The following is a 16526-nucleotide window of genomic DNA, read 5'->3' on the forward strand; positions in this document are numbered from 1 at the left end:
CGAACAACATGTCCAAACTCCATCTTACTTAGAGTTCCTTTTTTTTTTTTCCCTCAGAGCTCTATCTGTTCCAAGCTGCATCTTGCTCAGAGCTCCAATCGCTCAGAGCCACGTTCAGAGTGCCAATCACTCCGAGCTCCCTCTTGCTCTGAGCACCGTCTGCTGTGAGCTCCATCTTACACCAGCAATATCTGCTCCAAGTTCCATCTTGCTTGGAGCTCCTTCTTGCTCAGAGGTCCATCTGATCCGAGCTCCATCTGGTTTGGAGCTCCAATCACTCCAAGCTCCAGTTTGCTCTGAGCACCATCTGCTTGATGCTCCATTTGCTCCAAGCTCCATCTTTCTCAGAGCTCCAATCACTCCAAACTCCATCTTGCTCTGAGCACCCTCTGCTCAGAGCTCCATTTGCTCGGAGCTCCATCTTCTAGCTCCATCTTGCTGAGATCTCCAATCACTTCCAGTTCCATTTTGCTCTTCGAGCATCTGCCTGAAGCTCCATCTTACTGTGAGCAGCATATTCTCTGAGCTCCATCTTGGTCTCAGCTCCATCTGAAACAGCAACATTTGCTCCAAGCTCCATCTCGCTTACAGCTCCTTCTTGCTCAGAACTTAATTGGCTCCAAGCTCCATCTTGCACAGAGATCCATCTGCTCTGAGCTCCACCTTGCTGACAGCTCCAATCTCTTCCAGCTTTGTTTTGCTCTCAGCACCATCTGCTCTAGCTCCATCTTATTGTGAGCAACATGTTTTCTGAGCTACATCTTACTCAGAGATGTATCTGCTCCAAGCCCCATTGTGCTAGAAGCTCCAATCACTCCGAGCTCGATCTTGCTCCGAGCACCATTTGCTCAGAGCTCCAATCCTTCAGAGCAACGTTTTAAAGTGCAAATCACTCTGAGCTCCATGTTGCTCTAAACTCCATCTTACACTGAGCAATATCTGCTCCAAGTTCCATCTTGCTTTGAACTCCTTTCTTTCAGAGTTCTATCTGTTCCAAGCTCAATCTTCTCTGAGCTCCATCTTGCTTGGAGCTCTAATCACTCTGAGCTCCATCTTGCTCTGAGCACCATCTGCTCTGAGCTCCATCTAAAACCGAGCAACATCTGCTCCAAGCTCCATCTTGCTTAGAGCTCCTTCTTGCTCAGAGATCCACCTTGCTCAGAGTTCCAATTGCTCAGAGCAATGTTCACAGTTCCAATCACTCCAAGCTCCATCTTGCTCTGAGATCTTGCTCTGAGCTCCATCTTACACCAAGCAACAACTGCTCCAAGCTCCACCTTGCTTGGAGGTACTTGATCAAAGCTCTATCTCCTCCTAGCTCCATCTTGCTCGGAGGTCTAATCACTCCAAGCTCTATCTTGCTCTAGGCACCATCTGCACAGATCTTCATCTTTCTTGGAGTTCTAATCATTCTGAGCTCCATCTTGCTCTGAGCACCATATGCTTGGAGCTCCATCTTACTCTGAGCACCATCCACTGTGAGCTTCATCTTGCTCAGAGCTCCATCTGCTCTGAGCTCCATCTTGCTCTGGGCACAATCTGCTTAGAACTCCATCTGCTCTGAGCTCCATCTTGCTGTGAGCACCACCTGCTCTAAGCCCCATCTGCTCAGAGTTCCATTTGCTCCAAGCTCCATCTTGCTCGGACCTCCAATTACTCTGAGCACCATCTTGCTCTGAGCACCATCTGCTCCAACCTTCTTCTTTCTTGGAGCTCTAGTCACTCTGACCTCCATCTTGCTCTGAGCACCATCTGGCTGGAGCTCCATCTTATTGTGAGCAACATCTTCTCTGACCTCCATCTTGCTCGGAGCTCCATCTGCTCCGAGCTCTAGCTTGCTTGGAGTTCCAATCACTCTGAGCTCCATCTTACTTTAAGCACCATCTACTTAGAACTCCATCTTACTCTGAGCAACATCTGCTCTGAGTTCCATGTTGCTCAAAGCTCCATCTGCTCCAAGGTCCATTTTGCTCAGAGCTCTAATCACTCTGAGCTCCATCCTGCTGTAAGCACCAACTGCTCTGAGCTCTATCTAAAACTGAGCAACATCTGCACCAAGCTCCATCTTGCTTAGAGCTCCTTATTGCTCAGAGTTACATCTGCTCTGAGCACCATCTTCTTCAGAGCTCCATCTTGCTCAGAGTGCCAATTGCTCAGAGCACTGTTCGGGGTTCCAATGACTCCAAGCTTTATTTTGCTCTGAGCTCCATCTTACACAGAGGAACATCGGTTCCAAGCTCCATCTAGCTTGGAGCTCCTTCTTGTCTGAGCTCTGTCTGCTCTGAGCTCCAAACACTCCATGCTCCATCTTGCTCTGAGCTCCATCTGCTCAGAGCTCCATCTGCTCCAAGCTCCATCTTGCTGGAGCTCCAATCCCTCCAAGCTCCATCTTGCTCTAAGCACCATCTGCTGTGAGCTCCTCCTTGCTCGGAGCTCCAATCACTTTGAGCTCCATACTGCTCTGAGCACCATCTGCTCTGAGCTCCATTTTGCTCTGAGCTCCATCTTGCTCTGAGACTATATGCTTGCAGCTCCATCTTTCAGTAACATCTGCTCCAAGTTTCATATTGCTTGGAGTGCCATCTCGCCTGGAGCTCTATCTGCTCTAAGCTCCATCATGCTTGCAGCTCATCTTGCTTTGAGCAATCATCTGCTCCACGTGTTTACTGCAGCACTATTCACAATAGGAAAGACATGGAACCAATCCATATGCCCATCAATGATAGACCAGAAAAAGAAAATGTGCTACATACACACCATGGAATACCATGCAGCCATAAAAAGGTATAAGATCAAGTCCTCTGCAGGGACATGAATGAAGCTAGAAGCCATCATCCTCAGCAAACTAACACAGGAACAGAAAATCAAACACTGCATGTTCTCACTCATAAGTGGGAGCTGAACAATGAGAATTTTAATACCATTTTAATACCATTACATCCTCTGAAGATGGTCTCCGTTTCTCTTAACAAGGGATATTTATACTTTGTAATTTTTCTTGCTAAAGGATTGTGGCTTCTCCTGTCTGTGCCAATTTAGGGTACAGGTTGACTACCTCACCTTGAAATTACCCACTCCATGTCCACACGTGATTGGTCCTCCTGTGAACCGTTTGTTCACAGATTCTTACCACCTGTGGGTCATTTGAGGGGAGGTGATCTCACATAGTTCTGCACCAGGCAAATCACCAACTGAAAGAATTACTGAAACAATGTGTGTGTCTGGTATTTCAAAGAATAAACAGGGGCCAGTTGAAGGTGATAAAGTCAGTAACATCTTAAGATGATAAGTTGTCAGGAACATCTTAGATGACCAGGAATAATCCTGTGGGCCCTAAGACCGTATCACAATATGGACTATGTCAGCAAAAATCTCACCCATCAGACAACAGCAAATTTAACATTTGAGCCAGAGCTCTTGATGTGTGAAAGCACACGACCAGCAGGAGGCAAAAACATTAGGGAGACAAAGGCTTTGCTGCATATCTGTGGGTTTCAGTCTCCAGTGAGACACTCAGAGCCTACATCTCCTCTGTTACAATGCTGCTTTTATTGTACAGCACATTTCTACATATGTTTCATTCTATTTTTTGAATTCTGTACTTCATTGTTCTCTCAGTGTAGTTATGAATCAACATCACACTTTCAATTTCCAAGTATTTACAATACATGAAAGTTTATTTTTTATATTCAGACTTTTATGGGTATTTTTGTTGATTCTTCTTTGCAATAAACTTTCTTATCCCCAGAGCACAGATAGTAGCTATATTGGAGTCAAGCTCAATTCATGAATTGATTAAAGAATCACTGACCTCTTCATACTGTTAAATATACTTTTGTAAAATTGTGGTTTCATTATTTTTTATTTGTCCAAACCCATTTCCCATTTTATACGTTTTTACAGCAATTCTGATTTGGTTAAATTTTTAAAATATACTATGCTGTAGAATCCTGACAGTGTCTTTTTACATCTATGATCATGAACACATGGCATTCTCATTAACTCTATGAATGCAGTTAATAGTATTAGTGGATTTCCTAATGTTGAATCTCACTGTCCTCCTGCCATGAAGGATGTCTAGTCATGCTATAATACCCTAATATGTTGATACAAAGGCTTCTCATAACTTTTACTTTTATATCCATATGTCCTATTTGTCTGTAGTATTCTGTGTGTCTCAATCCAGTTAATGGTCTTATTTATCACCCTTACATATCCTTCCAACATTTTGGGGGAAATGTTTAACTGCTTTATAACTCTTATACAGGTTAAGTGACATTTGTTTATTGTTTACTGAACCTTTTTTTTTTTTTTTTTTTGAGATGGAGTCTCTCTCTGTCCCCCAGGCTGAAGTGCAATGACACGATCTCAGCTCACTGCAACCTCTGCCTCCCAGGTTGAAGCTATTCTGTTGCCTCAGTCTCCAGAGTAGCTGGGATTACAGGTGCATGCCACCATGCCCGGCTAATTTTTGTATTTTTAGTAGAGATGGGGTTTCACCATGTTGACCAAGCTGGTCTCAAACTCCTGACCTCATGTGATCTGCCCACCTCGGCCTCCCAAAGTGCTGGGACTACAGGCGTGAGCTACCACACCCGGCCTACTAAACTCCTTTATACTGGAACTTATTTGTGTATGAGAGCTCTCTGTTGATAAATTCTTTGTTATTTCTATTATTTCATTAACATTTACCCCTACTGAGATATTCTAAATGATGGACCACCCAACTGGTACTGTGTTCATAATATTGTTAATCACAGTAAAAGTAGGTATTCTTTTAGAAAATCAAGGCTGAAAGCAAAAACAAAAACAAAACAAAACCACACACACACAAGAAAACAAAATAAAACTTACACTGACCCTCTCCATCCATTAGTGGCATCAACACAGAAATATAACCAAATGGACCAAATGAGGGAGCCAGATAATCAGACCAAAATTATGTAGAGTAAACACGTATTTCAGAAACACACCAAAGACACTCAGATTGAGAAGCCTGGATAGTCACGTGCAAAGGACTGAAGTAAGACCCTTACGTTGCACAAGACACAAACATCAACACAAAATAAACTGAACACCTAAGTCTAATCCTGAAACCAAAAAAGCTCTCAGGAAAAAACATAGGGTGAGTGTCTACTTTGGGGAAACCTGAATCTGTGAACACAAATTGCAAAAAGAGAAAATTAGGGAGAATATACCCATTAACAATACAATGGCTTCACCACCTCTTTTTTGTATTTCCCAATGGGACACAGAAATCACTGCTAACAAAAGCAAATGTAAACATGTTTGACAAAGGACAACTTTAAAATTTCTAAACAAGGAGAAAACAATAAACCCAAAGAAAAGGCATCCTACATATTGGGATAAAATTATGGAAAATCATGTATCTGAAAGGAACTGTTATCTAACATACACAAGAAACTAAAGCTACTAAGTGGGCAAAAAGATGAAACAACTAAAACCTGTATTTATCCAAACAATCTGCTACTGGCATAAAAATAGAAAGGCTTCCCAATGGACAGAATGAGGGAGTCCCATATGCCACCCAAATGTATATACAGTGAATACATTTTTCAAAAGAACACAAAAAGACACAATGGGAAAAGGAAAGCCTCTTCGATAAACAATTTTAAGCAAACTGGATAACCACATGAAACAGTGAAATAGGACAAAAATCAATGTAAATTACATTGAAGACCTAAACTCAATCTGGAAACCACTTACTTCTCTTAGGAAACATAGGGTGAGAGTATATTTTAGAAGACTAATCTATGCACACGCGTTGTAAAATGTAAAATATAAAAATAAAAAGAAAAGAAGAAAAATAGAAAAAAAAAAAAACCCATAGACAATGCCAGGGTGTGACAATCTTTCTCACTTTTTTTTATTTTTGAGATGGAGTTTCACTCCTGTTGCCCAAGATGGAGTGCAATGGTGCGATCTTGGCTCACTGCAACCTCCGCCTCCCAGTTTCTTTTTTTTTTTTTTCCCAGTTTCGAGTAAGTCTCCTGCCTCAGCCTCTCGAGTAGCTGGGATTACACGGATGCGCCACCATGCCTGGCTAATTTTTTGTATTTTTAGTAGAGATAGGGTTTCTTCATGTTGGTCAGGCTGGTCTTGAACTCCCAACCTCAGGTGATCCACCTGCCTCAGCCTACCAAAGTGCTGGCATTATAGGCGTGAGCCACCGCGTGTGGCCTATTCACTGTTTTCAGTTGCACACAAAAGTCACCACTAGCATATAAACATGTGGTACTATGGAAAACATTGGATCTTATGTAGGGAAAAGAAAACAATGAACCAGAAGAGAAGGCATCTCACAGACTGAAAGAAAACTATGGAAAATCCTGTCTTTGAAAGGGGTCATTATAAAATACGTGCAAGAAACTAACACTACCATGTGGGGGGAAAATAAAAACAGAAGCAAAAACAAACACCCAAGCTAAGTTTGGACCAAGGACCTGAATAGACATGTCCGAAAAGTAGATGTGAAACTGACTCACAGGTAAAAGAAAAGTTTCTCAAAAGCTCTAATCCTCATGAGAATGTCAAGGAAAACCACAGAGATACCACTTCCACCCTCATAGAATGAATGTTACCTAAAACAAAAATAAAAGTTTGAAAAGGAAACAACCGGTATAGATTTGCAGAAGGGGAAACTCTTCTAATACACGATTGGTAGGAATGTCAATTTGTACACACATTAGGAAAAACAGCCAGAAGTTCCTCAAAGTAAAAACGCCATTTCATCTAGCCATCCTGCCATTGGCTATACATTTACAGCCAATGAAATTCCTGTGTGGAAGAGATACCTGCCTTGCCCTGGGTACTGTGGTACTCACAATAGCTAAGACAGGAAATACACCTACCTGTTCATCCATTGATGAAGGGATGAGGAAACTGCAATATACATCCAGAATGGAATATTCTTCAACCATAGAAATGGGTGAAATCTAGTCATTTGCAGCCATGTGGAAAAACCTGGGGGACATTATGTTAAAGGAAATGAGCCAGGCAGAGAAAGGCATATACTGCATAATCTCATGCATGTGGGATCTAAAACACTTCACCTCATAGAAGTAGAAAGTTCGACAGTGGTTACCAGAGGCTGAGGAAAAGAAGGGACCTGGGCAGAGATTGGTAATGGGTACAAAGTTACACTTAGAAAACTGAGATCAATCCTGCCCTTCTCTTCTATAGCAGGGTGACTAGGGTTAATATTGTAGTGAATTTTCCAAATAGCTGGAAAGGATTCTGAATATCTTCTCCACAAATAATACCTAGAGGACTTCATAGATGCTAAATATTGTGATTTAATCAATATGCTAGGTGTACCTATATCAAAATGGCCCCTGCATCCTCTAGTTATATACATATACTCTAGGGCAATTTCTTTTCGTTTTTTGTTTTAAACGATGCCAACGATGCTAAAATTCACATGGAACCATGAAACGCCCTGAATTTCGAAAGCAATCCTGGAAATACAAAGTACGTGGGATGCATCACTGTCCTCCATTTGAAATAACATTGAAAAGCTAGTTATCTAAATAGATGACTGGCATTAACCGAGAAATCCAGACCAACTGATAGAATGAGGGAGCTCAATCACAAACCCAAATTCCTAGGTAGTGTACACATTTTGTAAAAGAACACCAAAAGACATGAAAAAGAAGGGGAATCGGTTTAATAAATTGTTTTGAAAATTGGATATCCCTGTGTAAAATAATAAAATAGGACCCCTATTGTGTAAAAGGCATAACAATCAACTCAAAATGAATTAGAGACTCATAAACAAAACTTGAAAGAATCAAGCTCCTCCCATGAGAAGACACACGGTGTGGGGATATTTAGGTCAGCAGGGATCTATGCTTACAGTGTGCCAAAACAAAACAAAAACACAGCGGAAAACTCATGGGTGATGGATTAATTTGGCCATGATTTTTTCTTCATCAGTCACCTACATCACAGGGAATCAAGAAAACAGACACATGTGGGACTACATCACCCTCTAGAGTTTGTGCCCAAGCAGATAAAAAAAAAAAATCCATGAGAAAAAAAAAAAAAATCCTGCAGTTTACAAGAAAGGTTTCGACAAACATACATCCGATAAAAGGTTGTCTTCAAAATGTCTAAGCAACTAACACTACTTACTAGCAAAAACACAAAAGAGAAACTAATAACCAAACAAAATGCGGCAAAAGAACCTGAACATACATTTCTGCAAAGAAGACATAACATTGAAAACAAGTTTTAAAACCTTGGATAACATCACAAATCATGAGAAAGATGTAAATCAAAACAACACACATATCATCTCACTATAATTCAAATGGATGTTATCAAAGTGATAAAACATATCAAGAGACACAAATTCTGGTGTAAATTTCCAGAGAGAAACTCGTTTGGTAAGAATGTTAATTAGTATACATACTACAAAAACCAGTGGGAGATTCCTCCAAAAATTAAACCTACAACTACCACTTCATCTAACAATTTTACTACTAAGTATACCTTCGGTGCAAAAGAAATCAGTCCTTGCAAGAGATATCTGCCATCCTATGCGAACTGCAGCACTATTTACAACTGCCAAGATAAAGAATAAACTTACCTGCCCATCCACACATGAAGGGATAAAGTAACTGGTGGATGTCTACAAATAGAATAGTATTCAGCCAGAAAAAGAGAATGAAATTTCATCATTTGGAGCCATACTGTTGAACCTGGAGGACATCATGGTAAATGACCTAAACCAGGCAGAGAAAGAAAAACACTGCCACAGCTCACTCATGTAGAATCCAAGATAAAACGCTTTATTGCATGGATCTAGAGAGCACAATAGTGGTTACCAGAGGTTGGAGGGAAGAGGGGGCACGGACAGAGATCAGAAATAGGTACAAAATTACACTTAGGTGAGAGGAATGAATTGTTCCTCTGTTCCACAGCACAGTGACTAGAGGTTAACACAAGATCATACCTTTTTCACAAAATCTGGAAAAAAAGATTCCAAATGTTTTCACCACAAAGCAATTAACAACTGTTTGTGATAATGGCGACTCTTGTAAATGCAAGATTCCCAATGTTTTTTCACCACAAACACTCTATATGTATACAAATGTGCCCTATTTATGGACCTTTACATTGTAAAAAAATTAACAGAAATAAATACATAGTGCTAAAAATCACAGGGAACCATAAAAACAATGAATATCTAAAGGAATCCTGAGAAATACAATCAAAGTGAGAACCCACAATCCTCGATACCAAATTAAACTGCCAACTTGTAATTATGCAGCCGATATACGCTACTTGCATAAAAACAAATACCTAGAAATATGAACAAAACAGGGAGGACAAAAACATGATCAGCACAAATATGGACACAGTCAACTGACTTTGATAAAAAACACTACAACGTGGAAAGCAGAGTCTGCTCAATGAATACCTTTAAGAAAAATTGTATCTGGATTCAGAGGCGAGAAATAGGACCCTTATTTTACACGATGTATGAAAATCAACCTCCTCACCCACAAACCGAAGGCCAAAACAAAATACCATAAACCACAAAATGTTTTTAACTAAAACACAGGTTGAGCATATATTTTGGGTCACCTGAATCTCTGCTAACCTTTGCAAAGAGGAAAAGAAACAAACACCCTGGAAGAAAAACCTCATTGACAATTAAATGCTTTGTTACCGACACATGTTTTCTAATATGGGTGACCACGATTACATGCATGAAACGCAAAAAAAACAAAAACAAAAACAAAAACCATATGGGACTACATCAATCTGAAAAGTTTCTGCATAGCAACGAAAACTACTTTCCAAATAAAAAAGCATCCTATAGATTTGGCAAAAATTTCAGGCAATCATGTAATTCACGAGTTGTTGTCAACTAACGTGTACACAAAAAACACTACAAAGTAGAAAAAAAATCCAATCTAATATTTCACAAAGAACCTGAAGAGACAATTCTGCATAGATATAAAATCGAACAACAGATAAGAGATAAGGTCCTCAAAATTAACTATTCATTAGAATACTGTAATTCAAAACCACATGCATATAATCTCACGCTTATTGAATATTCCTAGAAAAAATTTTAAAAATAGGAGGGACTGGAAGTGGTGGCTCACGCCTATAATCCCAGCACTTTGGGAGGCCGAGGCCGGCGGATCACCTTAGGTGAGGAGTTTCAGACCAGCCTGACAAATATCGTGAAACCCCGTCTCTACTAAAAATAAAAATACAAAAATTAGCGGGGCGTGGTGGCGGGCGCCTGTAGTCCCAGTTACACAGGAGGCTGAGAAGAGAATTGTTTGAAACCGGAGGCGGAGGTTGCAGTGAGCCGAGATGGCGCCACTGCACTCCAGCCTGGGAGACAGGGCGAGACTGTCTCAAAAAAACAAAAACAAAACCCCAAAAAATTGGAATGGGGGTGTGGTTTTGGAGAAAGGGGAATTCATACACTGTATGTGGAAATGAAAATTAGGGTACACACCATGGGAAACAGCTAAATAGCTGGAGACTCCTCCAAGAATTGAAACTACAGCTGTTCCCCGCTCTAACGAGGTCTCTTTCTAAAGACCCTGAGGCATCAAAAATAACCCTAGACTCCAGCTCAGAGGCCCGTGGGGCTCGGAGGGACCCGGGTCCAGCGCTTCACCGCCGGCTCTGGGCCAGGGCGTTCCCATAGGCCGGTCGCGGGTCGCACAGGGGCACAGCCTTACCGGCCGGGGTGCGGACGCTGCAGCGGCCAGGATCCCACAACCGCCCCCGCGCTGACGACTCGGGCCCAGATGCCCACGAAGAAGTCAGGGCCCGAAAGCAGGGAGCGGCCGGGAAGGAGCAGGGAGACCCAGAGGGTTCCCAGTGGGGTTCATCCCCCGTCACTTACCGCCGAGATCTGCCTGTTCCTCCACCAACACACGGAAACCACCGCAGCTTCTGCGAGGCTCGCTCTGACCACGCCGCCGCTGGTGCCCGGGCCTCGCACGAAGCGCAGTCTCGGCTTCCGTAGGGGCCTGCACGCTGGCAGCGTCCCTCGTGCCAGGCTGAAGCACCGCCCCCTCTTAAAGGGGCCGCGGCTGGGACTGGCCAGAAGCTGCTTCGGTTTACACAGGCTGAACCTCTGCCCAGCCCCAGGGGTGGACGAAAGGCCCCCAGTCTCTCATCCTCCCGGGGTCTAGGGCCCTAGAGGTCGCAGGAGCCATTCCTGTGACCCCAGCCCCTAGATCGGCTCCCTTTGCCTGGGGAGCGCCCGGGACCTGCCCCTGCCCTCCTCTGGACCTCAGCTTCACCATCCGCAAAGGAAGCGGCCTGGCTGGAGCTCTGGGGTCCCTCAAGCTCGGCGCCTCGGGATCCAGGTTGGTCTCCCCTGCCCCTCTGCAGAGGGGGCCCAAGAACCACGGAAAGCTGGGGGTTGGAGGGACAGTCCTGAGGGCAGCAGGGCCTCCTTGGCCCTCACTGTCGGCGTTCGTCCTGTGGGAGCCCTGGGGCCTCGCTAGGTCCCAGACACCTGCGGCCTCACCAGGGCTGCCTGGGTCACCGAGCTCCCCAGGAGGCAGGCAGGGGCCCTGGGGTCCAGCGCTGCCCCAACCTCAACTCCATTCTGCGTCAGCACTCGCGAGGGGGTCCTGCGGACTGGACCCAGACCTACCCATTCCCAGGGAGAGGGACCCGCATCCGTCTCTGTGACACCCACGGAAGGGGCCGTGCTGACCTCTCCCGGGGATCTGGGGGCAGGTGGGGGAATCCCGACCACCTCTTGAAGCTCGCTGAGCCTCCCACCCCAGAGGGCGCGCAGGAACAAAGGAAAGGACGGAGAGCCCACATATTTTCAAACTTCCATTTCCATTTTTTCTTTTTTTTTCCCCCTCCAGAATGAAAGACGTGTGTAGCTTCGTCGCCTGCACATCATCCATTCCTCAGGGTCGCAGTGCGGATCCAGCCCGCCGGTTGCGTCTAGGGTTCTGGGCGCCTGGCGGTCCGCATACAGCCCCGGGCCTGCTCAGGTGAGGTCTGCGGCCGCCACAGCGCTGAGGTCCAGCCTGGCCGGGGCGCACGGGCCACTGGGGCGCTGGCTGCGAGGCTCCGGGGAGGTGGAGCGGGAGGTTGTCCCAGGCCCTGGCTGCAGAACTCTTGATGTCGTGCCTGGCACCCTCCATCCACCGCCTCGGAGCAGCGCTCCAGAGCCCCAGCTGGGGCAAGAAGTCGATCACTTCGTTCTTCATTCGTTGGAAAAATTGAAAAGCACATTATAATCCCTGGAACGACTACATCAGAGATAGAGCAAAAAATTAAAATAGGATTGTAAATGCCACATTGAAATAAGTTTATTTAAAAAATGATAGTCAATGGAAAAACAGGATCAGAAGACAGGAGAGAGAGAGATAACAAATAAGTTATCTGACTGAAACAATTAGAAACTAACAGTAAGACATATTGGACATCTGAAAATATGTGAAAATTTAACAACCCACCTCTAAATCATTGGATCAAAAAAAAAAAATCACAAGATAAATTGGAAAATATTTTGAGCTGCACTCTGGTCTGGGTAACAGACTGAGACCCGGTTTCTAAGAAAACAAAACAAAACAAACTTCAAAAAGCTATAAAATTAAATGCCAACCTTCCCCTTTACCCAAACTCTCCATGGCTCTCCTTTGCCCTCAGAGTCAAGCCCATGCTTCTCACTGTAGGCTCCAGGACCCAGGTGGCCTGAGCAGTGCACACCCTATCACCATCTCCTCCTCTCATGCTGTCCAGTCACACAGACTCTTTGTGCTTCCAAATGCCAAGCCTTTGCCGCTGTAGTTCCCCATCCCAGGACCAGTCTTGCCCTAGACCCTCCCATTCCTGCCTCTTCCTGGCTTGGCTGCCTCTTTCTGGTGCTTCGGGTCTCAGCTCAAATGTCACCTCTTCAGAGAAGACTTCCTTGAAATCTCTGCCTAACACAGCCTGTATGAAGGTCAACACTTTCCTCTTTTTAGACTTAGGTTTTGACATAAAGAAGTTTCATAAAAATGACTTGGGCAGCTATCATCTATTTAAAATGTCTGACTTTGTTGAAATAATTTGGGCTTTCCTGTTACTTTGAGTTTTGATAAAACAACTGTAAAGCCATCTGCCTTTTTTAAAAAAAAATTGAGATTGATGTATATTTCTTTTTTTTTTTTTCTTTTTTTTTTTTTTACAGATGGGGTCTCATTCTGTCTCCCAGGCTGGAACACAGTTGCTCATAGCTCATTGCAGCCTCAAATTACCTTGCCTTTGTAACAGTAGGTCCTCAGTCACCTTTGTCATCTACGGATGCTGGTTTACTTAAGCTTTGTAATTATTTGGAGGTCAGCTTAGCTCAGTGGTTAGCACAAGTTGCTAATAAATGCTCAAGTATGAGGGTGCCAAAGAAAGGGGTAGGAAAGTGCAAGACTCTTAGCTTCAAATGCCCAGTCCCCGACTCATCTGCTCAGGCCCCTACCTAGCCTCTGCATCTAAGCCAAACTACATGCCTTCTCCCCTTAGAAGCCCTCTTGGATTTCTCCTGTCCTGTCTTCCCTGCTCTATCCTTGGGTCAGTGGATCCACCTATCTGCCTCTGTGCTGGGCAGATGCCACAGCTCTCTGTTTTCTGGCTGGACAAGGCAAGGGGGCAGGTGTGTGTGTAGAAAATGCCTCCCTAAACCTTGGCCTTTGCCTCATGCCTGGCACATTCAACCTTTGCTGACACCTCCCCAGAAATGCCAACCTCACCAACATGTGTAGAATGGGCCGCCAGGGTCTGTCTGGAGCTTGGGTGGGATTTTTCACCTGACTAAAATACACACACACACCCTGGGCTTCCAGGTCTGCATTCCTTGACTGGTTTTTCACACCTGAGTCCAAGACAGGTCAATGGTGAGTGGCTGGATTTGCAAGCATGTGTATTTCTGGGCAGGATATCAGCTGGGGCAGTCTGAGAGGAAGCTGTCAAGGGAAGCTGAAGAGGAGGGAGTCAGTCACATCTCTCTTTACCTGTTACACTCTCTAAATTTTACTGTTCACTCCTAGGCCTGATCTAGAGGGCTGTCTAGTCTAGGGGAGACAAAGCTGGATGTATATACTGCCAGCCCCACTGGGTCAGAACTACAGGGGAAGAATGGGGACTGTGGGATTCCAGAGGAATGACAGGGAGGGCTTCTTGGAGGAATGTTTTTTTTTTGAGCTGAGTTTTTTTTTTTTTTTTCTCTGTAGCTCAGTCTGAAGTGCAGTGGCACAATCACTGTTCACTGCAGCCTTGACCTTCCATGCTCAATTGATCCTCCTGCTTCAGGGTGGAACTACAGGCACATGCCACCACACACAGCTAATTTTTATATTTTTTGTAGAGATGGGGTTACACCATGTTGTTCAGACTGGCCTCAAACTCCTGGGTTCAAGCAATCCTCCTGTCTTGGCCTCTCAGAGTGCTGGAATTACAGGCATGAACCTCCTCATCTGACCTGAGCTGAGTTCTGAAGTGTCACTAGGAGTTGGCTAGGTGGGGAAGGGAAAAAAGGACTGTCTAGACAGAAATATTTATCAAAGATAGAGAGAAGTAGGCAGGAGCTGATTAGGGCAAGGTGTTTGAATGTCAGGTTGGGTGCAGAAATTTTCTCACAAGGCCAATGTGGAACCATGGAGAATGTGTCAGCAAGGGAGGCCATGATTAGAGCTTGATCTCTCAGGGGCAGAGTCAGGGACAGTTTGGTTCTTTGGTGATGGAATCAGGAGAGTTGCAGTGTCATGGGGGGTCAGGAGAGTTAAGCCCTGCATCAGCTCATCTGCACTTGTCACCTCGCACCAGAGTTGGTGGGGCACCTCCTGATGTTCTGGAGGGTCAAATAAGCTGTGAGACCCAGTGACTTACAGTGTGAGGTACAGACCAGCACACAGAGGGTACCACCCCAGCTCTGCTCAGATGGACACAGCCCTGACCTCATCTCCAGCCTCCTGCCATCTACACCCCGGCCCTGATAGTCCCGCTTTCCATGGTAGCCATGAGCTGCATGTTAAAATGATAAATCAACCCCATCCCTTCTCTCCTCAAAACCCTCTCATAACTCATCTTTGCTCTTAGACTAAATCCCAGAGCCTCCTGCATCTCAGAAGGCCCAGTGTGGCCCAGCCTCTGTGGCCTCTCACCCTCCCCACCCACTCCAACCTCACTGCTGTTTCTCTCCCCCTTGGGATCCTTGTACCTGCTGTTCCTTGTGCATGGAATTCACTTCCTGTCTCAGCTCTAGGATCTCAGCCCAGAAAGGCCCCCCAACTTCCTGCCTCTTGGGGGGGGGGGGTTCCCCTGTCACGTGACCCCTGCACTAGCCATAGTGTCTCTGTAACTAAAATTGAGACAGACTGAGAAGGGGCTTAGTTGAGCCTTCTATGCTCAAGAGACTCAGGCCCAAGCTCAGCCCGGTCCCTGCTGTCATGAGACCACAGGCATAGGGGTCATTTGGGGGATGACCTTGGCACTGGGTCGTGTGGGATGGTGTCACCTCCAGCCTCCAGGGACCCATCCTAGCCATGGGAATGTGTCCAATTCCTGTCCAGGATTAAAATTAGCCCTGGAGATTACATTAGCAAGATTTAGCAAGTCAAGCTGGAGCTTAGGGGCTGGAGCCCATAGCCTGGGCTCTGCAGAGCTGTGGCGGCTGAGAGACCCAGCCCAGAGAACATGGAGGTATGTCTGGGGTCACACAGTGGGCCACAAGTACCATCTGAGGTGTCAGATACTTGTGGGCCTGGGACACCTGGATGATGAAGGGTCCTGCCCAGACTGCATGGGCTGGAGTAGTGCCAGAGGTTGGGGTTCTGAGAAGCATCTGTGGCCACTCCCAGAGAATGACCTGAATTTCCTGAGAGTTTGTGGTCAGGCCCTGTGGCAGGCGCTTGGCATTTCATGCCTGCCCTAGAGGTCTGTTACCTGTCCCATTCACAGAACAGCAAATAGAGGCCTAGGAAGCAGCCTCCCATGCTGAGAGCCACCCAAGGGTCATAGAAGAGGCTGAGACCCAAGCACAGGCCCACGTTACCCTGGGGAGGTCACTCATCTGAAGCCTCAGTCATGTGTGACATGGCAGAGGCTAGGAGGTAGAGTGTGTTCACACAGATGGCAGAGCGGAAATGTCCCCTGAAGGTCTTAGGGGCCTGAGGATGGCGTGCCTGCTGCAGAACAGGCAACATGATTTCTTTTTATTGAGGAGCCTTGCATGGGCATGCTGGAGAAAGCCTTGTCCCTGACGTGGCCCAGCAGCCTCCTGCTTCTGAGACCCCCACCAGGGGGATCCACGATCCCTTGAGGTGGGGTCCAGGGTTTTTCCTGAGTCACCAAGTGGACCCCTGGACCTAAACTCTGGTCTGAGGGCTCCAAGCCAGAGTCTTTCCAGGGAATCCCTGTACTCTTGCACTGGAACAGGGTGGAGTTTCTGTCATTCTCTTAAAAAAAAAAAATAGAAACAATTCACTGGTGGTTGGGGGAAATTGGAAGATTCATGTAATCAAAAA

The 16526-nt window shown here is 45.3% G+C and overlaps 1 protein-coding gene and 1 long non-coding RNA gene across 11 annotated transcripts in view; one reads left to right on the plus strand and one right to left on the minus strand.

Annotated features, from left to right (window-relative positions):
* Positions 1-11012, minus strand: part of LOC100426034 (acyl-coenzyme A synthetase ACSM3, mitochondrial-like) — a 134119-nt gene extending 123107 nt beyond the window's left edge. For 8 of the 10 annotated variants that reach the window (XR_013399662.1, XR_013399666.1, XR_013399661.1 and 5 more), the window contains exons 1-2: positions 10901-11012; positions 6873-6984 (exon numbers count right to left, since the gene is read on the minus strand). The gene's annotated coding sequence lies outside the window, so the exon portion shown is untranslated. Of the gene's footprint in view, positions 1-340; positions 4465-6065; positions 6985-10900 lie in introns of those variants that run through there. The other 2 variants (XR_013399667.1, XM_077951002.1) reach the window with 2 other exon arrangements.
* Positions 11013-11076: 64 nt separating this feature from the next.
* Positions 11077-16526, plus strand: LOC144332001 (uncharacterized). Its single transcript, XR_013399668.1, has 3 exons — positions 11077-11369; positions 11886-12017; positions 13202-16526. It is a non-coding gene; the product is annotated as an uncharacterized LOC144332001 (long non-coding RNA).

This window comes from Macaca mulatta, chromosome 10 (genome assembly GCF_049350105.2).
Source record: "Macaca mulatta isolate MMU2019108-1 chromosome 10, T2T-MMU8v2.0, whole genome shotgun sequence".
NCBI classification, from domain to species: Eukaryota; Metazoa; Chordata; class Mammalia; order Primates; family Cercopithecidae; genus Macaca; species Macaca mulatta.